The following is a 23,671-nucleotide window of genomic DNA, read 5'->3' as shown; positions in this document are numbered from 1 at the left end:
AGAAAGGTGATTCTGCTTGCTGGGGATATGTCTTGCAGTAGGTCATTGCACAGGGTCTTCGGTTTTCATGTTTTTAAAGAAAAAAAACCATCACTAGCATCTTGGTTCTTCTTCTCTGTTCTGTGTCCATCCCAGCAGTGCAGACTGCAACTGAACTGGTTTTACTCTGGGCTGGTACAATTTACATAAGAAGTCACTACAACACTAAGGAGCACACAGCACAAGGTTTGATGGTGTGTGTTTGTTAACAAAGGCAGCACAAGAGGGACGGGTGGTGGGGAGTGATGGAAGGAGCTTTCAGCCATCCACACCATCTGATCGCATTCTCTCTTTGTCCGGTGTTGAAGCACACATAAGCAATGCTCACAGTTCAGCTGCTTCATCTTCAGGACGCATTTAAGGCCATCCTCAGTTGCAGAACATGTCGTGTAAAGCTGCCATGCACTAAATCCTGAGTGGGAGTGGGTTGAGCATTGCCACTGAAATAGCTTAGTGCTTTCCTGTCTCACTTCTGTGTTGCACAACACTCTCCAACAATTCCCACTTCTGTGGGATGTGTCCCAAGTGGTTGCGTACAGTTCTACACTGTGATTCAACACCCGTGGTCTCACTGGAGAGAAGCTGCATGCACTGAATAGTGAATATGAAGCAAAACTAAGTTCTGGGAGCAGCCAACTTGATAGCAAGCACTGTGTCCATCAGTGGGTAAGGGCCTTCCGTCCCTTGGCCCACATTTAACTGCCATCTCCAGGTTCAGCTCCAGGTGGAGGGAGCTCTTTGGAAAGCGCTGCTGTTCTGCCAGATGGGATCAAGTTGCATCAGCACAGGGCAGGAATGCTCCAGGGCTGGTGGGACCAGTTCTGGCTGCTCTTCCCACAGCTCCTCCCGCACAGCTCCTGCAGGAAGCCACTTCCCGCATCAGAAGCATGGCACTGGGTGATCCATGGGTCCTGAGATAGAACAGCGGCTCCCTGGGGACCCAGCGAGGGGTCAGACCTTCACTGGCTGCAGCAGGACAAAGGGAGATATCAGTGGGACACTAATGATAGCTCTTCCAGTTGCTATCTTGTCACCATCACAGCTGCAGAATTATCATGGCCAACATCTGCCAAAACACAGACAAGCTAGGCTCTTGTTTCGTGAGAGCTAAACTCAACTGCTTTGCACTGGTGGCACCGATAACGCAACAGGAGGCACTGCAGCCCTTCCTTCAGAGTGGCTGTGTCAGGTTGGCTGCAAGGTTATCACACTCATCTCAGTGCTGTGAGCCTTCCCATCACAGCTGGAGCAGTGGGGAGGAAATCACTGTAGATATGTTTCAGCATGAAGCTTTAGGGAACCCTGAAGATGTCAGTTCTTTATATGCATGTGCATCAGGTCTAAGTATCTCTGGCCTGGTTCTGAGGAGTATCACAGTGAGCAGTCTCTCCGATCTGGTCCTCGCAGATCCTTCCTCTGATGGGAAGAGAGGAGGCAGCAGATTGAACCTAGGTCCTGTTAGTGACGTGGCCCTGTGCAGCAGCCACCAAAGTGAGGTGTGGGGAAGCCCACAGCTGTTGGGGGAGGAGGAAGCAGGGATGGGGCTACTTGCTGCCAATGCCACGACCCATGCAAAAAGATGCCTGACAATTGCTTCCTCCTTCACCCTGCTAATTACTGTTGGAAAAACTGTCTCCAATGCAAAGCACCTGGGCTGGCTTCACAGCGAGGAGAGCATTGCTTAAGCAGATGGTATCATCCATGCACACTGGTGAGCACACGGTGACCTCGTACGTGTCTTGGAGTGAAGCAGGATAAAGGAGAATGCTTTGCATTGGCTTGCTGTGCCCACACGCCTCCTGCCATGACCTGATGTGTTCCAAAGGGCGCCTGCAGCCCACAGGTACGCTGTTTGGTTGCATGTGGCCGATGGCAGCTCTGAGGCCTAGTTGGTGTGGTTGGGGCGGCTGAGCACATGGGAGCAGAGACACTGGAAGCATTTGTTTCTTGGCAGCCGTCTGCCAGGAAAGGTTCATCCCCGGCATTCTATTACTTCTTCAGCCTCTTACTACAAGAAAGACACCGAGGTCCTGGAGCATGTCCAGAGAAGGGCAACAGAGCTGTGATGGGTCTGGAGCACAAGTCTTAAGGGGAATGGCTGAGGGAGCCGGGGCAGTTCAGCCTGAGAAGAAGCTTGGCGAGACCTTATGGCTCTCTTAAACTCCCCAAAAGGAGATTGTGAGAAGGTGGGGGGGATCAGCCTCTTCTCCCAAGTAACAGTGATAGAATATGTGGGAATAGCCTCAACCAGGAGAGGTTCAGCTTAGATATTAGGAACAATTTCTTCTCAGAAAGTGGTGATGCAGTGGCACAGGCTGCCCAAGGAGGTGGTGAAGTCACTGTCCCTGGAGGTCTTCAAGAGCCATGCGGATGTAGCACTTGGGGATATGGTTAGTCGGCATGGTGGGGATGGGTTGGGGCTGTATTCGGTGATCTTAGAGATCTTTTCCAGATGTAATGATTCTATGATTCTTCCTCGCTGTAGTTTCTGTCCTGTGTGTGTTCTGTCTCCTACACATGCCCTCCTGATCTGCCAGTTGCAATGCATTCCCCAGGAGCCTCAACTCTTAGCCAGTGCCTTGTGTTTCTGTTAGCCTGCCCAGCTCCTCAGATGCTCAGATTTCCAGTGAGTAAACCAGGGCTAGCGCATCCTTTTCTCATTTGGGCTTCTGCTGCAATCTCAACCCCATCTCCCAGTGCTGTGCAGCCGAAGCACAGCTGCCATGCTCGCTGCTGAGCCTGAGTTCTTTCAGTTACTCCTTGAGCAGTTCCAGCTACCAGAGTTCAGCCCCCAGACGAGGGCCTAGAGATCTCGTACAAAGCCAGATCTTTCTCAGAGGATCTCTCACAGCCCTTTAGGATATTTGGTGAGTCACCGGAAAACAAGGTGATGAGACCACACCGTGAGAAATACTGAGCAGTCATTGCTTCCCAGCCTGCCACATGAGTTTGTTTCCTTCACTGCTACCAGGGCAATGCACAGTCTCTGTACCTGGTTCTCACCCATCCGCTATTTCAGGATCTAGGTGTATCTACCTAGTAGCAAAAATTTATATAGGTTAATTCCCACACTCCCAATGAATGAATCATTAAGGGAACAAAGGAAGGTTCTTCCTTTAAAGTATCTCTGCCACCTGCATCACAAACACACGCCCAAGTGTACCTGTGCATATTTAACCCCTTATCAGAGCAAATAAATGACAGTCAGCTGCAACACATGGACAGCAGGAGGAAACACATCGCTGCATTAGAAAGTGGTGTGCAAAAATGCAAAAGAGCACTGAAAGAGAAAACAAGACCTCATGTAGGATTCATTGAACTAGAGCTGGCGGGAGGTCTGTCTGCCTCCCACACCTGTACATTTTGTGAGACATTGAGGAGGAGTGGCTGCTGGTGGAAGCCAAAGGATGCACCTTCCAGCAGCAAATTGTTTCTTCCTGAATGCAAGTGAAAACAGCACACTCTTCAGTTGAGAGCTGCAGGTTGCCCCAAAGTGTACAGGTGAAGCGGGAGGACAGTTGAATCTCTGTGTGTTTTTCCCACTTAGTTGAGTTGCTGGTGTACAGCCTTGCAAAGAGGAGTGCCCCAAGGATGTGAGAGGAGATAAGACAGCAAACTGCATTAGCACATGAAAGAAAAAGTAGTGGGAGCTTCCAAGGGGTGGCAGAGCTTCAAAACCTGCTCACAGAGCACATAGTTGTGAATGATTGCTGCAGCACACTCCTCTAGCCGGAGGTGTGAGGATGCAGTGTGAGATGGGAATGCAGCAGCAGGTGAGCCATGCCACTGCCATTCTGAGTAAGGAATCCTATTTTTAGTTCAGATTGGCTTGGAATATGAATGCAAATTAAAGAGCCAGTGGAAGGAGAATTGCCTAAAGGAAAAGCAAAATCCTTCTCTTCATTGGGGTCCCACTGTGCGCCCACATGGCAGAGCAGTCTGCCTTATTTAAAGAGCTTAGTGCACAGACAAGAGCCACATAAATAAACCAGGTCCTACTCTCCCCGAGACCAAGAGGAGTATGGTCCCAGCAGAAAACAAGAAAAAATTAGGGAAACCCACATGCTTTGTGGGACCTCTCTCCTTTGTCATATCACAATGTCTGAAATCTGTTCACCTTTGAATGGGATTTGTTATAGGAACAGCTATCCAGACACTGAAGATAGAGGGATGTAAGTTAGATAGTGGGAAGTGAAATCTGATGTGGAATTTATCAGCTTCTAGCTGGACAGTGAGGAATCACAATTTGAGTCGGTGTGAGCAGGAACTTGCCCTTTTGGCATAGCCTCTGAGTTGTCATTGCCATTCCATTTCAGCTGACCTCTGTCCTTGGACTGGGGCGCTTCTCAGGGTGAAGGTTCTTCATTAGGAGTTTGCAAAATGGGGGGTTGTGCAGGAGGAAATCTGTCCTAGGATCAGCAGTCAGGATTACTCGTAAAGTGTTTGCTATTCATCCTTGACTGAGGCATCACAGGGAGCAGGCTACTTTTCTCTCTTCTGCTCAGAACACCTCTATGAAGAGATCTATGGAGATCTGTGAAATTGGCCCAGGAATAAAGAAACGTAGAAACATCTGATTTCAGCTTTTTCAAACCAAACGTTTTTTTATTTATTCCAAAAATAACATCATTTGGTACAAGTCTCACAGATGACAGCAGATGTCCTACTGAAATACTTGCTCAGTTTTCAGAAGCCTGGAGCACACCCTAAGGTTGCAGCATTGCATTGCAGCATTTTCCCACTGATCCCAAGAGGGCCAAAGCTGGAGGCCGTGCTGAAGATTTCTGAAAACTCTCAGCAGTTGTGATGCAATCCTCTCACCTCTGGCACAGTCAGAAATGTGTCACTGCTGTGAGAAGCAGTGAGGTCTGACAGCTCTACTCATCTCCAGCTTCAGTTTTTAATGTGAGAGTTTACCCAGGTTTGCACTGCACTGGGCTGTGTTGTTTTGTTTGGTTGTTGCTTCACCCATGACTGTGTCTGTATGCAGATCCCTAGGGTTCTCTGTTAGGATGCACTCCAGGAATGGAGTGGGTATGAAGAGCAGGACCTACTGGAAGGACACCAGCAGGATACCAGTTGGTTCTTGATTTCAGCAGGAGACGATAAAGAGCTACTGTGGGTCTGGGTATGGAAGGAACTTGGCAAAGCTCTGAACTAGCTTGATGATAAGACACTCAAGAGATGGGCAGCCCAGAAACAATCCCTATGCACATCCGTGCAGTGTTGCTCTGGTGCTGATAGAAGTCATAGAATCATGGAATCATTAAAGTTGAAAAAGACCTCTAAGATCATAAAGCCCAAACACACATCCACCATTAATACTGCCCACTAAGTCATGTCCCTCAGTGCCACATCTCCAAGGCTCTCAAACACCTTCAGAGATAATGACTCCACCAACTCCCAAGCCCATTCCAGTGCCCAACCATGTTTTCTGAGAATAAATTTTTCCTAATATCCAAATGCAACCTCCCCTGGCACAACTTGAGGCCATTCTCTCTAGTCTTATCCTATAAGTTCTTCTTTGGCATTGGCTTTGACCTGGAGAAAGGAGAAGAACAGAACTTTCAGCACCAGTGATTTCCACTTGGAAATGCCAAAGCATTCAGTTTCTGCTGGATTCATATAGATATGGCAGGGCTGATGCTGTGACTCCTGGCTTTTCTCTGGTCTATAGGCCATTTCCTCCTGATGCCAAAGCCAGCTAGCTACAGGTGAGCTGGGTGACCTGCAAACAGGGGACCAATAGGCTTTGATCCTGGTCCAGTGAATCCTTTTTATTTAACCAAACAAATATTCTGGGGATATTCGTGTTTAGTGAGTCAGTGAAGAAGTTGCTTGGTTTCCTTTTCCCTCCCTCTCTCCTCTATTTACAGGAGAAGGTATTACTCAGGAGAAAGGAATGAGGAAAGCACAAGAAATTATCTCCTGATAGAAATGACAGGGCCCATCCTGTAGACAAACTCGTGCTCTCCCATGAAGGTGGCTGTGTGGATCTTGGGAGAATATGCTGTATTTATAACTGCGTTTGTCCAGGCTTCTTTTTTTTCCTTTTTCCTTCTGAATCTGAAGTCTACCCAGAAGTGAATTCAACAATGATACAAGTGTATCTCAGTGTGCATACATGTGCTCTCCCACACACATACCGCAGACAAAGCTGGTCTGTGGCACAGGCTGAACTCAATTAACGAAAGACTTTGTATGCACAATAACAAGGTGCACACTTTCTTGGGATAGCTCAGTCCTCCAGAAGAGAACTCAGGGAGAAGTACTGCAGGAAGATTCAGGTGCTCCTGAGGTCTCAGTCTGACTCTCCTCACCCATTCGAAAAGCCACCCAGGAACCACACAGTTCTGCTGCTTGTTGGTGGGAGCAAAGTCAGCAACATGTCTTTTTGTTCCAAGCTTCCAATTCTGCTGAGATGTTTCAGGCACGCATGATATAATGACAGCGTGCTGCAGCCTAGAGGCACGGTGGAAGAGCTGGTTGAACATGCTGTGGAGCTTCTTGGTGGCCACGCAGTGGGGACATGCTGCAAGGCACAGATGCACACTGTTTGCACAGCAAAGATGAGAGTGAGTTCTCTCCCATTCAGCCTGCAGAAATCCTATTTTTCCATTCTAAGTTTTTTTTTTTTTTATCAGCTCTCACATTCCTACAGTATGATGCCAGCAAGACACAACCTGCAGCTAGTACCTTCAGACAGCTCAGCAGGCCAGGTGCATTAACACAGAAGACCAGCAGAAACACTGGTGCTGGGCTCCTTGAGCGGGAAAAAAATTGTGGAATTGGACATCAGTGCCTTGAGCAGCCCAGGCATTGACATTCAACATTGGCTTCCAGAGATCCCAAACTATGTCCTGAGTTGAAGAAGACTGGCGTGGCTGTTCTGGTCCTCCTGAGCCTCTGCAGATGTAACAGCGGGGTTAGTAGGTCTTTCTTCCTCCAAAAATCATGGCACTTTCCTTGTCCCACCCCAAGTCCAATAGCTGCCCTTTTTTCACTGAACAGAAATTTCCAACAAAATACATACACCTCAGGAAGGATGTGGGAATGCGACTTGGACTGTCCCATCTTGGTTATACCAACCTGAAATATTTCAGCACAAATCATTAAGGCAGGTTTTCCCACCCCAGCACATCACTTTATGAGAGTTGCTTACCTCCTTGTTATCTCTCTGCACCACACCATGTGGCCACATCATAGGATGTGAGGAAGTGAGGACAAGAGGAAATGTCCTTGAGTTGCACCAGAGGAGGTTTAGTTTGGATATTAGGAAAAAATTCTTCTCAGAAAGAGTTGTAAGGCACTGGCACAGGCTGCCCAAGGAGATGGTGGAGTCGCCATCCTGGGAGGTGTTCAAGAACTGTGGAGATGTGGCACTGAGGGACATGGTAAATGAGCAATATTGGTAGTAGGTGGACGGTTGGATAGTATGATCTTCAAGGTCTTTTTCAATCTTAATGATTCTATGATTCTATGAGGTACCCAAATCATGTTCCCATGCTGCACCATACAGAGGAACAGCGCTGCTCATGTAAGCAGCCCCTTTATTCTGGCATACCTCTCTGTAAGCCATCAGATTCAAAGCTTCCACAGGTGATACAGAAATACAGCACTTAAACCAACCTCGTAGCCCCCAGATTTGCCTGTACTTAAGTGTGGGCAGAAGCATCTGCTGATGTGAGCAGCAGGGAGGTGCTCAGCAATGCCAGACTTGGTGGTAGAGCCCTGCAGAAAAAAAGCCCGAAGTCCTTCTGTGAACTGAATGCTTCAGGGAAATATTTTCTGCAGCTGCGGAGCCAAGAGCAGGAGTGCACCATTCAGCAACATCAGCTATGGAAACTCAGGCCTGAGGTCCCAAACCATACCAAAAGTCTTAGAAATCTTTTTGAATGATTATGGACATGCAGTGATGGCCATCTGCTCACACTTACTCCTTTCTGGAAGTTACTCTTCTCTTTTTGTACCAATTCCATAGTGATGTGTTCTTAAGAATCAACAGATACATGTAAAAATGGCAGAATATTAGTACATGGGACTTTAGAACCAAGCTCTTAGAACAACCACCATGAGAAAAGAGGCACAAAGCATGGTCCTATTCAGGAGGTGGCATCACTGTAAGGGCAAGCTTCTTCAGATACGTTTAGGCATGACGCAGGATCTCTCCCTTGTGATTCTGAAACCCGTGCCACTATTTCCACTCTGTACATCTTTATTGTATTTAACAATGCTGGTATCTATAGATTCCTTATCACTCACAGGAATGGTTAATAAAATCAATCTCAGAACTGTATATCCCCAATAACACTCATTACACCCATGCATGGAATACCAGTGTAATATTTGCATGGAGATGAACTCAAGTTGTTTATATTGTGTTTCTATTTACTGCTGGAAGTGATAATTGCTGGGCTGGGCAGAGGCTGTCTGGGTCATTCTCAACTCAGATTCCAAAGAAGCTCAGCCTACTACGAGTGCGTTACATCTCATCCTTTGTCAGTCTCCTCATCATAACTGTTGAATACATTGACTAATTTCATCTCAATTTTACACAGCAGTAGAGGTTTTGTGGTGGTGGGAGAACTAAGGACAGAATCATAGAATCACAGAACCATAGATTCACCTGAGTTGGAAGGCACTCTTAAAGGCCATTCAGTCCAACTCCTTTACAGTGTGTAGGGATACCTACAGCAATGTAAGAGTGCTCAGAGCCCCAACCAGCCTGACCTTGAATTCCTCCATGGGATGGGGCTCTCTGGGCAGCCTGTGCCAGTGCCCTCCACCCCCGCTGTAAATAACTTCTTCCTTATATCTAATCTAAATTTCCCCTCTTCTAGCTTGAAACCCTTTTCCCTTGTCCTGTCGCAACAGACCCTACCAAAGAATCTGTCCCCTTCTTTCCTATAGCTCCCCATTAGATAAGGAAAGGCCTAATCTCCCTGGAGCCTTCTCTTCACTAGGCTGAAGAACTGCAGCTCTTTCAGCCTGTTCTCATAGGGTAGGTGCTCCATCCCTTGGATGGAGTAGAGACCCACAGAACTGGGATTTATTAATTCCACTGCTCAAAGGACAGCTCGTTTGGAACACTTCAGTATCTCACAGTCCTGAGGTCATGCATGGCCATTGCCATGACAGTGGGCTATCAGGTCTCTAGCTTTTTTCCCCTTTCTGCAACACACAGATTCTCAAACACACAACATAGACTTGTTGTTTGAAGTGAAAACAAAGAGAAATTTGTCCTTACTTTCCAGTGCTAGGGTAGCATGTTTGGGGTCATACCATCACATCTATACATCAGCCCTAATCACTCAGTGTTATTACATAGGTGTTGGGTCTGTAATCCACAGGGGTTAAAGCCAAGACTGAACTTCAGGTGGCATGAGCAGTGCACTATGCAAAGTGCAGATTCACTTATGCTCAGGTGCTTCTGTGTTCAGCCACTCATCTGCAATCTAAAAGTCAGGTGTCGCTTTCAGAGTTTCGGTACAACCAGACACGTTCCTCCACGGAAGAAGTAGAAGATCAGAGAAGATAGAAAACAAGGCCAATAGAACTGGATGCCTATTAGGAAGAATTTCTTCTCAGAAGGGGTGGTGAGGCACTGGAATAGGCTGCTCACGGAGGTGTTGGAGTCACCATCCCTGCAGTGTTCAGGGAAAGGGCAGAAAAGGAAAGGTAGAGGCACTAAGGCATATGTGGGCAATAATGGTGGTAGGTTGGAGTGAATGATCTTAGAGGTCTCTTCCAACCTTAAAGATTCCATGAGTATATGATTCTATGAAATAAGAGTAGGAAATCAAAAGAGAAGAAAACTATGGTTGGAAAGATAATCTTGATTTTATTCCTCAAAATTTTTTAATTAAGGGCTTTTCCTAAGCACTGAGAAGATGTCAGGCAGGAAGAGGGAAGATGCCTTTTAAAGGTAAAAATGATGTGAAAATATTAATAGCCACTAGTAGCAAATTGATGGTGCTGCTCTTTCTGTGGTTTCTCAAAGCTTAGTTTTGAATGGGGAATGCAACAAAGCAAAGCACTCCCAGAACCAAGCCTTTGTCTTGTACTTTCCACTGAACGCCATCGGCTTAATTCCACACAGCATGGAGTCGGGCATTACCCTGAAGGCATTTTTTTAATGCCAAAATTGCAGTAAAAGGCTGTTATTCACATTTCCTATTTTTCATCAAAACCAGTGACTGTGCAAATTAATCAGCACTTCCTGTTCCCAACCTTTCAGCAAGCGCACGTCTCAGTTTGTGCTCCTCTCCCATTGCAGAAGAGAAATAAAGATGCACTTGAGAAAGGATGGATCCCTGCCTGCATGTTATGTCTGCAAGAACAAACATCAGACTTGTCTGGACAGGACACGATCTCAGTAAGGGCTTTGGTTCTCAGCAGTGGGAACACGTTGGGACAGTGGTTGTTGTTCCTGCTCCAGCCCTCAGAGGACACCACCTTGTCCCAAGGCAGCATTGCTATACTGTACTGTGTTATATCCAGATAACCTGAGGATGTAAACCCATGATGCCTTCACATATGTTGCAGTGTGACCACGTGCATGAATGTCCAACCTTTTGTCTTGCTTAGGTCACAGTGGAATAGTCTTGGGCCTCATAGAAAAAACATAGGTTGCTCGAAAGTAATGCTTTCCATTTATTTCCATGGTAAATACAACAGATACAAAGACCACAATAACACTATTTGATAGAGCAAATTTTCAGCTACGAAACACTATTTTTCAACATAGTCACCACCGTCAGCTATTCATTTTTGCCAGTGATGAACAAGAGCCTGCATGCCAAGCACCACCATGCAGTGGCCACACTGCCACATGACCCATCGTGCATCTCAGCACAGTGGGGAAGTTGGGCCCAGGCCTCCACTGCTCCATGCCCTTTCCAAACTCCTGTGTAATCCGTGAGCCACAACACCAGTTCCAGCAGAGGACTACCCTGTCTGGCTGTACATTTCAGCCCAGTGATCAGCAGCAGCATGGAGAATGGGTTGGTGTTCAAATGGCTATAATTAGGCTTCAAAGCAACCATTATGATGAAAGGGGAAATCTCACATTCCTCCTTTCCACACTATCATTTCAGGGTGTCTGGCAGCACCCCAAGAAGACAAAACTGCATCGCCTTGTGCCACCAGGGCTACCTGTTTGCAAAGAATGTCTCACCTTTGCTTTATAAAGGCATTTTTCTGCAGGAAGAGAAGCCGTGCCCTTTTGAATTAAACATTCTCTTTTCTCCGTGTCTGTGGGCTGTTATCTGCCCGGTATTTGAGCACTTTGCAAATATTTGACTGGAAACGACATGAGATAAGGATAGGTGATGATCTACTGGCGCAGTGGGAGGCATGCTCCACCGAGCAGCTCTGTAACTGCAGGGGTACTGATAAGGGTCACCATGCTGCTGCTCAGTGCTGGTACTGGCTTAGTATGGGCTTATTCTGAACAACATTACTTTTCTTTCCAAGCTGTCCACTTTACGGAATGGGGGATCTCCTGCCAGGGTCAGTCCTCTGTGCTATTCCAGCGCTTTTCTTGAGGATATTAACAGTTTCCATCCTCCTCCTAATTCCATGCCATAAAACATCCCTCTTACTCATGCAGAACACTCCGATCCGCCCCCTTGCCTCCTGGCTAATTACCGTCATTATCCGGCTAGACAAACTTGTCGGGAGATAGGATCTCCTCCCAGCCAGGGTCAGCGCAGGAAGCTCTGCCATCTGCCACTGTGTCAGTGTCACCTCTGCAGCTCTGGTTCCTGTCAACCAGGAGAGCAGAGGAGCACTGCCACATCGAAGCTGCTCCAAAGGCTCCTGTGCTCTCACTAATGTTGGTGGGCAAAGGACACACTTACACTCTTACTCCTGGTAGAGGAGTCCTCCTTTACAGATGCTGAAAAATACATATTGAGCCCATTGCCTGGATGTATCATTAATGAGATAAATCATGGAATCCTTCACTCTGAACTTCACAGTTCACCCTAGCACAAACCCCAGGTTTCTGTGCACTGAGGATGTAGGGCTTGTGCTGAGAAAATGGAGGAACTTCCACCTTTCACCTAATTCCTTTCCTGAGTAGGTGAGAACACTCCTTCCTCTCATAAACCTTGGGTGACTCCTCACTTTGCACACACAGCCTGGCATGCCCAGCAGTGGTGTGTCACTGCTGTACCAAATAACTGTGCTGCGTGGTACCAGCCCTGAGGCACCAGGGACATCTGTATCACTCCATGGGTGCTCCAGAACGGAAATGTGCACATTTATGGGCTGCTGCAACCATGGTTACAGCGAAACAAAACACTCCCTCAGCTGCTGTGGTGACCCACACTGGGGATGGTTCCAGCTCTTCTGAGCACCTGCAGGGCTGCAGCCAACCTTCTGAGGCTCAGAGATCAAAGGGATTGTGCTGCAGATTCAAGCTCAGCCCCATCTCTGTCCAGAGAGACCATCTGGAGTCCTGCAGTTGCCCCTGAGAGAAGGAGACATTGGCAAGCTGTGGCCACAGTATGACCATGACATCCTGATGTATTGGATGCCAATTGTGCATTGGTTGACTTTCACCTCTCTGTGCCCCAGTTTCCAGATCAGTGAAAGGAGGACAACAGACACCATCAGCTTTGAGCTCTCCTGATGGAAAAAAGCCAGGTTACAGCGTGGGTCTTCTTTATACCCTCTGCCAGACCCTGGAAACATTCACCAGAAGGAGGCAAGAAGCAGCAGTGCAAGAAGGGTACTCCAAACCAGATGTGGAAGAAGGGATGCTCTAGACAATAGTCCTCTGATTCATCCTTAGAGCAGGCCCTGTCCTGCATAGGAAAGGAGGCAGAAATAAAATGTTGCCTGTGTGTGTAATGGGGCTCTGTCATCAGGCATACACATAAGGCAGCCAAATGAGTGCTGTACAGACATGCTATTTCCAAAGGTACCCAAATACAGGAAGTATCCCACTTCCTTCACAGTGGCTCTATTTGAAGAAACGTGTGATCCAACCAGCTCTGGGTGAACTCCACCACCTGGCTGTCTGTGCAGCATGGCAGTGAGCATAGTGGGTGAGGACAGTTATACTGGTCTGCCTTCAGAGTCTTCTCAGCATTCCCAGCAACTGGAAGAGCACCTGTGCCCTAAATTTGTGCTGCAAATTAGATGCACTCTGAGAATACATTTGTCAGTAGATTATTAAGCCTTCTGCATCTCCTATTCTTCCTTTTCTCCATACTTCCACATTGGTTTTGCCAGTTCTGTGAGATCTGAGTGATGCTTAGGGTCACCCTATGACAATATCTCAAACGCGGGCTACACACGTCAGAATTCTTACCCCCAGCTCAAATTCTTTATATTAATGAAGATAGACAGAGAGCAAAGTGCTCCAACCTGCAGCCAGTCAGTCTGGGTACCTGCCTGAGATAAAGCACTGCTTCCAGGCCTGCTCTGCTGGTTTCAGTGATTTCTGTCTCAGAGCTGTCTCTGAGTGATGGAGCTGCTGACCTCCTGGTCGTGATCCCCCTTCCTCCCTCCCACCTGCAACTCTTCTCTCTGGCACAGCGATACCATCTTTCTCTCCACTGTAGCAAAAGAGGCAAAATGCATTGGGCCAAAAGGCTTTTGGGCCAAAAGGAATGCAGAAGGGCAAGCCAGCTCTGTGAGAGCAACACCAGCTCTGCTGCCTCAGCAAGCAGCAAGCTCCACAGCAGGAGCCTGTTACTCTGGGTGGAATAGGGAGAAGTTTCTCTTTTGACCCAGGCACAGTTGTGGATGAATGATGTTAGAAGCTGGAATGAGACAAGGCTGGTGGAGATCTGCGCTTGCAGCACAGGCATACCTCAAGGATCAGTTTTTCTCTATTGCTCCTGAAAATGCCTTGCAATCCATTGAAAGGATTTCATTGTCATGCAAACGTTCTGCAAGCCAGAATTGCATAAGTTGCACCAAATGACCCTATGTAATTATTTGCTGCACATCATTTTGTCACAGAGTAATGTCTAGATAGCCTTCCTGATAGAGAGCAGGAAGTCAAGGCCTGGGGATTGGTGTTAGGAAATAGCCTCTATGTGCTTGGCCTGTCCAAAAACCATTGCCCGGGATGGATTTTTCAGTTTTATTGGTCTCACAGTCACCTCTCTACATTCCCTTGTGCATTATACCACCTCAGTACATTTATCTTTGGGGCTCTGATGGAAAGGAACTCTTCAGGACCCTCCATGTGCCTTAGGATGAATCAGAATTCACAGCCATGCAGAAGCCCACTAAGTGGTTTCTCTGTGGGTACTCACGTAGCATTTACCATAGTCACGCTGTCCCCCAGCAGAGCACAGGGCTGGACTTCGGCATCAAAGAATGAATTCTGAGCTCTGTCTCAGGGCTCTTGAGGACAGTGATGCCAGGACCATTAGGATTTCTGCTGGAAAGAAATGTGCAGTTCCTGGCACAGAAGCCTGGTACTGCATACATAGGTGGAGGCCTGTACCTCCATCAAATCAGTACATGCATCGCAGTGGTCCCTGCATGCGATGTGGGCCTGGAAGGTCTTTCTCCACCCCAACCCCTATTCCTGCTATGGATAAGTGCAGCAACATCTTCTCAAGACCAGAAGTAACACTGATAACACACACTTTGCCTGTGGGATATACACTTTGAAAAAAGAAAAAAGAAATTAAAGACAGTAACATAACACTCACACCATTATGATCCCTGGGTGCATGTGCTTTGGATCTTTATAGGTCACTTCTGGAGCAGTTCACACTTTGGATTTTCAATATGGGCAGTGGCAATGAGTTCCACACGTAAATGATGCATGAGAAAGATGAAAAAGATTGATGGCTCTAGAGACTGGAGGCCTTGAAGCAAACCATTTTGTAATATCTTTTGCAAAACGATGGGGTGTAAAAATGCTTCTTTTTCCTTTTTTTTTTTCTTCATTAAAAAAAAAAAAAAAGATGAGATGAGATTCTTGCATACATGCAGGAGTTGCAGCTGTAGAAGGGAAGGATTACTGTGAGCTGAGGAGTGCTGCCATCACAGCTGGTGGTACTGTGGGTTGTTTCCTGAATAGTGCTGCACCCAGCCCAGCATTCACCTTCAGGGAAATCCAACAATTGAGCTGCTTTAAGAAAGGTTATGACTGCTGTCATTATGGCTGCACAAGCCTTCAGCCAATGGACAGGGCACTGTCTGCCTGCCCAGGACTCCTCTGGAATGAATGAATGGTCCTTCTTCCTTTGGTCGTAGCACTATTGGTGCAGCATGCTGTGTTTGCCATAGCAAACCTCTTAGCATCTTTGGGATCTATGTAAATGCTGCTGCTGCTGAATTCAGCAGTTTCCTCTTTGAGACCTCTATTGGGTGACTTCCACGCTGCCCCCACAGCATCCTGCTCCTTGAAGTCAATGGGAACCTGGGTGTGGTTAGGAGTCAAGATCAGACCTGTAAGGAAACCGGGTGATAAGGAGAAGTGGATCAGTAGGAAATGCTCTTGGGGAACAACGTGTTCCCTCCCATAAATTAAAGACACAGGGAACGGCTAAGTGTATCTTCACTATGACACAAGAGACCATATTGTGACAGGATAATGACTGAGCTTTCTGAAAGGTTGAGTATACTGGTGCTAAATAAATGTCCCAAGCCACCAAATAAAATCCTTTCCTGGAGGAGAACATGCAAATTGGTGTGGTTGCTCCAAGGGTTTTCAGATCTCTGGTATGGTGTTGGCATGTCCTGTGGCAAAGCCCAGTCCCCAGCAAATTGACATGCTGCATACCATGTTCCGAATTGCTTGATGTGGCTGTTCAGGCTTCAGAGACTCAGCCCTAGGGAATGTGTTTTGCAGTGTCCATATCTTTGACAGCTTCTACTATCCATTGACTACTGACATAGCCGTGGCAGGTCACTGTGGAAATCACACAGAATCATTAAGGTTGGAAAAAACCTCTAAGATCAGTCCAACCCCCAGCCCATTCCCATGGGACCCCATCACCATGCCCACTAACCATGTCCCTCAGTGCTACGCCTACTCTTTTCTTGAGCACCTCCAGGGATGGTGACTTCACCACCTCCCTGGCCAGGCTGCGTCAGTGCCTCACTACTCCTTCTGAGAAGAAATTTTTCCTAATATCCAACTTGAATCAAACATGTCACCACTGTCCTTTTGCTTGCTGAGTTCATTCAACTAACCTTATTCCTACATCCTTACCGACTTCCATCTCCGTTGTTTTATGAGCCAGAGGAACTCAGCTTATTGTGGGTCGTAAGTTAGAAAAAGGTTGTCCACGGCATCACTGCAAATGCAAGAAAAATGTGCAGGAAGGTGCCCATGCATGCAGAGAACCAGAATGGAGAGGTAGAAATGGTAAATAAGAGTTCACATTTCCACTGGCAGAAGTCACAATAAGTCACAGTATTTGTGTTCGCTGTGCAGGCACAGGCTGACTCCTGGCCTTTGTCCCTGACAGACAGGTGGGCTTCCATGAAGCGTTAAAGTGGGAAATGCTGCTCCCAGTGCTCAATGTCACCACACACGTTGCCTGTGCTCGTAGCATTCCACGTGCTCCTCCCTTGTCCCTGTTACCAGGGCTTTGCTTCTGCTACCACCTCACCTCAGGACGCTCTGCAATGCTTATGGGGCAGTGCTGGTGGAGCTGTGCCTTGTGATACACTGTTTCATCATGTTGCTGGAGTCATGCTCAACAGCGGGGCCAATCAAAGAACTTTGGAATGCTCTGCAGATGGGAGATGTCCTACTGGGAAGATCAATCCACAGATCTCCTCTTTGATGGATCTAGCTGCAGGCAGATGCTTTCATGTACAGCAGCACCTTCCCAGACAGATTATTTCCTTGCTCACACTGTGTACAGCAGTGCAAGCCCTGGATAAACAGCTTCATATTGCAGCACTTTTATAAACGCTGTGACAGTTCTTTTCTCGCTCTGACGGTTTTCCTGTGGCAATGTTTTGGGACAGAGGAGGGAGAGAAGAGACTGGCAGTGACCCTCTGACCTGGCACATGCAATCCCAAGGTAACAAGGAGTGGTGCAGCAGCACACCTCCACCCAGCCCCAGCGCCAAGCACACAGATGGAAAGGAGGCTGAGCAAACACCCAGCGTGCTCACGGCTCAGAGAGGAGGCAGGAAGCTGTTTTGTCAGCATTTCCAGTTGGTTTCCTCAACATTATTCAAGTCAAAAATTCTCTACGTACAGCCACTTCCATTGCTGGGAGTGAAACGATAAGGATCAGAGGGAGCTTCGCTCAGACAGCCGTGCACAAGTGGTGTGTGGTTCCCATCGGCAGACGAGACGCATTGAGACACGTCGTGGTGCTGCCTTCTGTTACTCATTATCACATTTGCACCTGGAAACAGCACGAAACTACCACAGGGCCAAGTGTTACACATGCCAGCCTTCAAACAACCTCAGTAAAGAGAGAAAAGGACATCCCATTGCATATGCAGATGTCAGGCCACATGCAGAGACAATAACAAACCCAGCCCCTTGGCTCGTCATTACATTTTTATAAGCCTGCATTTTGGGCAGGAGTTTCTTCTCAGTGAGATTTTGTCTGGTTTCCATTTCCAACAAGCAAGACTAAAAGCAGTAAATTCCACCTCATCTCATCTGGCCTGACTCAGCCACATTCTTCAGCTTTATTTCTTTTTTATCTTGATGTCAGCTATTGACTACTGACATCCTTCCACGAGAGATCTCCTGGACGGTGCCAGTCTGGAGGAAACACCAGGAAGTGTGTTGTCGTCAGAGGGTTTATGAGCCTTTATGGTGACGGTTGCACCATGCAGCAGAGGTTGGCTGCAGCCGGCTCTGCCCCACAGCGTGCACCAGAGGGACTGCTCAAGAGGAATGGGGAAGGTGAAAAACTGCCCGAGGTATTTTCATTCTTCCATCCTTAGATTCCCACGTGAGCATTGCTGATGTTTATACCATTTGGCAGCCTCGGTTTTGGGGCATAGCATTCTATATGTCTATAATCATCTCTCCATCCTCCCTATACAGAAATTCAGTGACTTTCTGTAGCAATTTGGTCTCTTTATTGTTCTGATATTTGTTCTCCTGAAGTGCAGAAAGGTGATTTCATTCAGCTCCCCAGGTTAATGGCAGATGAGGAAGTGGGTGTGAGGCAGCTCATGTACGCACGGTGAAACCCGGTGCCCTTTCTATATATAGCCTTGCCTGAACTTTCATTCATCCTGTTGCTATTTTGGTACAGCAAACATTCCATCTCCTGGGGAAAGTGCGTTAGCAGTGCAGGTAAGCAGAAGAAAGTGCACATCAGTCACGCACGGAAATATTTAATGGCTCTAGAAACCTCTGCTGTTTCCAGAGAGCACAGAGAGCATCTACAACCAAAGCAATACCAGGGTGGAGCCTCCCTCGTACCTTCATCCAGTTAACAAGCAGAGCAGCATTTTGGGGGTAAACCCAAACATTCCCACTGATTCATTTTATTAAATTTTAAATCAAAGGACTATTTAAAATCTATATTCTCACTGAAACAGATTTTTCTGATGAAATGAATACTCTTGAGCACTTCTGCCATGCTCTGCCTTTTGAGTGAGAGCTAGCCAATAAGCATTAAAAAGCCATGGATGGGATTTTTTTGCCCTGGACAGGAGCTGGCTGTCAACAGCCCCTGGCTGCTTGGTCTGAATAACCATGCAGCCATCTGCAGCTGTTTGAAGTAGGAGCAGTGTTTGTCCTGAAACAAACTTCTGAATCACTGCTGCCCAGACTGTGCTCTAGTGGCATCCATTTCTAACACCAAGGGAGAACCTGCTTGTTGGATCCACTACACTGAGAGTGTCTCTAAGTGGGTAAATCAGGGATTTCTGTCCATACTTCAGCCAGCTTGCAATAAACAGCTTCCTCCATATTGTCATGATGTCTTAAATAATTCCTTTACTCTCTCATTATCTTGGCTAATGGATAGGTAACATTCTGAATGAACCCTGTGCTTCTTACGCCCACCAATGCACACATACTTGCACACTGAAGTGCCCTCTCACTGAACACTTCTGTGCGCATCAACAAGAATATCTGCTTACCAGACAGTGCCGTTGATTTGACTTGAAGCAAATCCATGATAGAAAAGTCTGGACATGATCTGATGTGGCCACTGACTCAACTTGTTAATACATTTGAAGTGAAGACATCGGACAGCCAGGTCCAGATACCCAAAGATCCTTTTCTTCCAGCAGGCATCAAGAACCTCATTATAACTAGGGGTCCAGTCCATCTCCCACAGTTTGGAAACATGCAGTAGTGTTCTGCTATAACTTCACATTATAACCAACAGGAGACCCCTGTATAACTTTCTGTTGGTCAGTTAAAGTGCAGCTTTTAAAATGACTAAAAACGATCAGAAAGGGAAAAATCAGTTTTCCCTTTTGCTTTCTTCATTCATCATCTTTACTGTCTCTTCCTCAGAGCACGTTCAAGTAACTTGAAAAACCTGTGCCAGGATTGGGAACGAAGGTTTTGATTCATTGCTAGTGAAGTGTAGAAAACCTGGAGCTGCAGGCCAGCCTACAGCCCAGGAACTCCTGAGTGCTTTGGGATATGTATCAGCATCAGTTGCAAGCATCTTTCTGGGGGACTCTTGAGTTGGTATCAGCTCCAAAACCTCCCTGTGTTTCGCTGGTGCAAGGGTTTGGGTATCGCTTCTGTCCCATCTTCTATCCTCCACCTATTTTTTCGCATCTCACATTTTCAAGATGATCTCTGTACCTCGGCTAGGACAAGGAGGAAGGAACACTGTGCCATCTCCCTTGTCCTCTTTCCAACTCCTGAGCCACAGATGTCAACATCTGCTGGTCAATAAATTAACCCACTGGTATTTCTTCAAGTTGTGGACCAAAATAGGAACTCCAGGAACCATTCCTGGAAAATACTGAGGGCACACAAAATTCTGTTTGATTCAAGCTTTACTTTATTAGGAAGACCCTGAATACATGCAATGATTCTATGACCCAGAGGATCTCCTTTCTACATAATGCGGGGATGATCACCCTCTCACCCTGTGGGAGAATAATACAGCAGAGCCACCAATCTCAGTCTGAAGAAAACTAAGAACCTGTTACTTCAACCTCTTCTAATTACATGTGGGTTTTTCTGAAAGTCTTCCATTGGATGGAATAACGAAAGACAGAACTCTGGTGACCCTACTCTGCAGGCAGCTGTGAACAAGTTTGCAAGTGCTTTGCTCAACAGGCACTGCACCTTCTCTCCATTCGAGGCTTAAGGTCTGAAGGCAGTCTCAGCAGCATACACTGGAAAGAGTGTTACCCTCTGACTATAAAGAAGATGTGTGTATCAATACTGCCATCTCTTTTGGCTTGAGCAATCCTCGACGTGGGGCGAGGTCATCATGCTTTCATGTGCTAGCCAGCAAGTGGATTCTCACACCCTTATCTGCTCTATGGGCTGAGGTGTCACTCTGTTTTCTCCTCTATCTGCATAACCAGGTGTTGAGCAACAAGAATGCCATTCCAGAACTTCTGACTGCCTTGGGTGTGTGCTCCTTGCAGGAGTTACTTCTGGGAATCGCTGTGAAGGGGCAAACACTATGGTTTCCAACAATTATGTTGCCGTACAGTGTGCATTTAAATGAATTGCATCATTTGGCCCTACATAATCCCTCCATTGTCGAGCAGCAGACACCTCTGCTATTTCAGCAGGGTGATCCAGCTCCTGGGAGCTGTGCGCTATTTGCGTGCCTGCAATGTTTATTTATAGTGTGTCCATGTGCCAGCGGGGAATTAGGGCTTATTTAACACTTTCCATTGTTTCCAAGTCACGGTAGCATTCATCAGACTCCCACAGCCCTGTGCCTTCATCACTCAGCCCCAGCACTCATTTCACTCAGCCGCATTCAGGACACATTCCGCGATGTGCCCTCATCAGTGCGAACTGCCGCACACCAGCTCCACCCTTACTGCAGTGCAGCAACAGTTGGCTGTGGGGCAGCAAAGCCTCATGCAAGAGGGGATACAGATACAGCTCAGATGTAAATAGAGAGACACCACGAAGGCTTTTTCCTACTTTGACTTCTCAAGGCTTCCGTGAATGATGAATTCAGCTGCAACAAGGGATGCCCCTCATTCAAACGCATTGGCTGGCAATCCTGCACTATATAGGTGAGATATACTCCTAGCACACTGTACAGCCACACTGCAGCTGGGCATTGTGCAATGGCCATTAGCACTAATGAGCGATGTGGCAGCTGTATGGTCTTTGTTTGGAGCAGAGCCTTCAGGAAGACAAGGGAGAAGATGGCAGTGTGAGTTGAAAGGGGAACGGATCAAAGGCACTGATTGGCATCAGTGTCTCGCAGCAGGGCAGGGGTGATCTGCAGGTATGGAGCAGGAAGAGGTCAGCTATAGCAAAGCATTGCACCGGAGGAAACTGGGAATGAGGAAGAAGGCTACAGACTGCACGTACACACTCTCACACTGCTTTGCAAGCCTGAGCAGTACTGCTTTCCATGGCTGAGCTGCAGGAGCACATCCAGATGTCTCTGCACAGCTCTGCCTCTGCAAGAGTTAGAAGGTCAGGGGGGTTGCATTCCGTTTTCTCCTTCAACTCTCGTGAGCAATGAGGGCATAAACAGAGCCCAAAGGCATCAGGCAGCCCAAATTTGGTCCTGTGTTTTCAGAAGTGCGTTACTGTGGCAGTCTTTCATCTCAGCGCTGCCCAACTCTCCTAAAGCCACCATGCCAGGTTTGTGTGCCATCCTGCCTTGGTACTGTAGTGCTGTGAGTGTATCTAAGCTTGCACATGTAATGGGGATCCTGGCTCAAGGATCCAACTCACATTAAGCACACATAGGGGCCTTCTGTGTGCATCACAGAATCATAGAATCACCAAGGTTGGAAAACAGCTCTAAGATCATCCAGTCCAACCATCCGTCTATCACCAATATTTCCCACTAAACCACCACCCTCAACACAACGTCTAAATGTTTCTTGAACACCTCCAGGGACAATGACTCTACCACCTTCCTGGGCAGCCCATTCCTGCACCTGACCACTCTCTCGGAGAAGTATTTCTTAACATCCAACTTGAATCTCCTCTGGCACATCACTGCCATTTCTACCTGCTCCCATCACAGCAAATTGGGTGCTGGTATCCACGCAGCCAATCTGAGTGCTATTCAGATCAGCACATTGAGACTATGGTGTGTGCATGTCCAAGGGCAGCAGGTGAGCATGGCAGTATCTGAGCTTTGCAACAGCAGCTGCTTGGGTCTGCAGTCGCAGTCACTGAAGAAGGGCGCAGGCAGAGAGAGCTGGGGCTGTTCCAGCCTGGAAAAGAGAAGGCTCAGGGGAAACCTGAGAGTGCCTTTTCGATATTTTAATGGGGACAGACTCTTTAGTAGGATCTGTTATGATAAGAAAAGGGGGAATGGTTCCAAACTAAGAGAAGAGATTTACACTAGACACAGGGAAGAGTTTTTTTACAACACAAGTGGTGAGGCACTGCCACAGGCTGCCCAGAGAGGTGGTGAATGCCCTGTCCCTGGAGACATTCAAGGTCAGGCTGGGGGAGTTCTGAGCACCTAATGTCGCTATAGGTCCTTGTAGTCCTTGTTCACTGCAGGGAAGTTGGACCGGGTGGCCTTTAAGGGTCCCTTCCAACTCAAATGATTCTGATTCTATGAAGATTTGGGGATTAGCTGTGATTTTTGCATTTAAGTATGGCTTCTCCTCCCACAGCACACAGCTGCCATAGAGACAAAGGCAGTGCCACTCCAGATGACTGAGCAATTGGCTGTGATGTTGGAGTGAAGGTGTTTGAAGACCTATGCATTTGGTCACGGACTCACTTTTCCAGGTTTGCATGCAGCACATTCCTCTGCTGTGTCTCTTGTGTCTTCTCTTCAATGTCAATCACTGGGCACAGCTGTGTAGGTTCCTTGTTTGTTTTGGAGGCAGTGGAAGTGTTGGAGGAGCTGTACTGTGCAGGAAGCAAAGCCGCTGGTGCAGCTCTCAAAGGGGGATTAGCGTGTCAGACACATGGGGAAGCCCTATCCTAATTGATGCTGTGCGTGCTCCCTCAATAGGAGGAGAAAATATGTCTGGTATTTGTCCAAGCTTGTTGGAGGGCAGAGAGAAGGGCAGGCACAGTGCCCAGCAGTGGGGTGGGCGTTGCAGCACCTGGGGTGGTTTCTCCCATGAGCAATGGCTCCTCCTCTCATTTCCAGGTGAACAGTTCACAAAAAATTCACACTGACAGCGCATGGAGCTCTCAAAGCTGTGGGAAGAGGGATGCAGTGGCACAGCTCAAACTCAAAGCACAGTACTTCTGCCTGCTGTTCTTCACAGCCAGTAGGAAGAACAAGCAGCATCCCCAGGACTGGATTCATTTGAATTAGTTCAGAAATCTCCTTTTAAATGAATATCTCTATGGAGATACCTTCTCCACTGTCCAAAACAGCAAATATAAGCATGGAACCATCTGCTCCATACAGGAGCATAGGTCACTTTGGAGTCCATCTCTATAGATAACTCAGTACTTCAGAGTCCACCGAAGACCACAGTGGATAAACCAAATGTATATAGCAGCAGAGATTTAGCAGCTTCAGGGTCTCACATGATCTAGAGGTTGGATTTACTAGAATCTTGC

The 23,671-nt window shown here is 47.3% G+C and overlaps 1 long non-coding RNA gene across 1 annotated transcript; it reads right to left on the bottom strand.

Annotated features, from left to right (window-relative positions):
• Positions 1–10,766: 10,766 nt before the first annotated feature.
• Positions 10,767–21,947, bottom strand: LOC122157312. The gene is made up of 3 exons (XR_006167837.1): positions 16,232–21,947; positions 15,800–15,928; positions 10,767–15,465 (listed from the first exon to the last, which is right to left on the bottom strand). It is a non-coding gene; the product is annotated as an uncharacterized LOC122157312 (long non-coding RNA).
• Positions 21,948–23,671: the final 1,724 nt, after the last annotated feature.

This window comes from Centrocercus urophasianus, unplaced genomic scaffold (assembly GCF_019232065.1).
Source record: "Centrocercus urophasianus isolate 14NV4802_14NV808 unplaced genomic scaffold, USGS_Curo_1.0 seq_13, whole genome shotgun sequence".
Taxonomy (NCBI): domain Eukaryota; kingdom Metazoa; phylum Chordata; class Aves; order Galliformes; family Phasianidae; genus Centrocercus; species Centrocercus urophasianus.
This window is presented reverse-complemented; position numbering and strand designations above follow the sequence as displayed.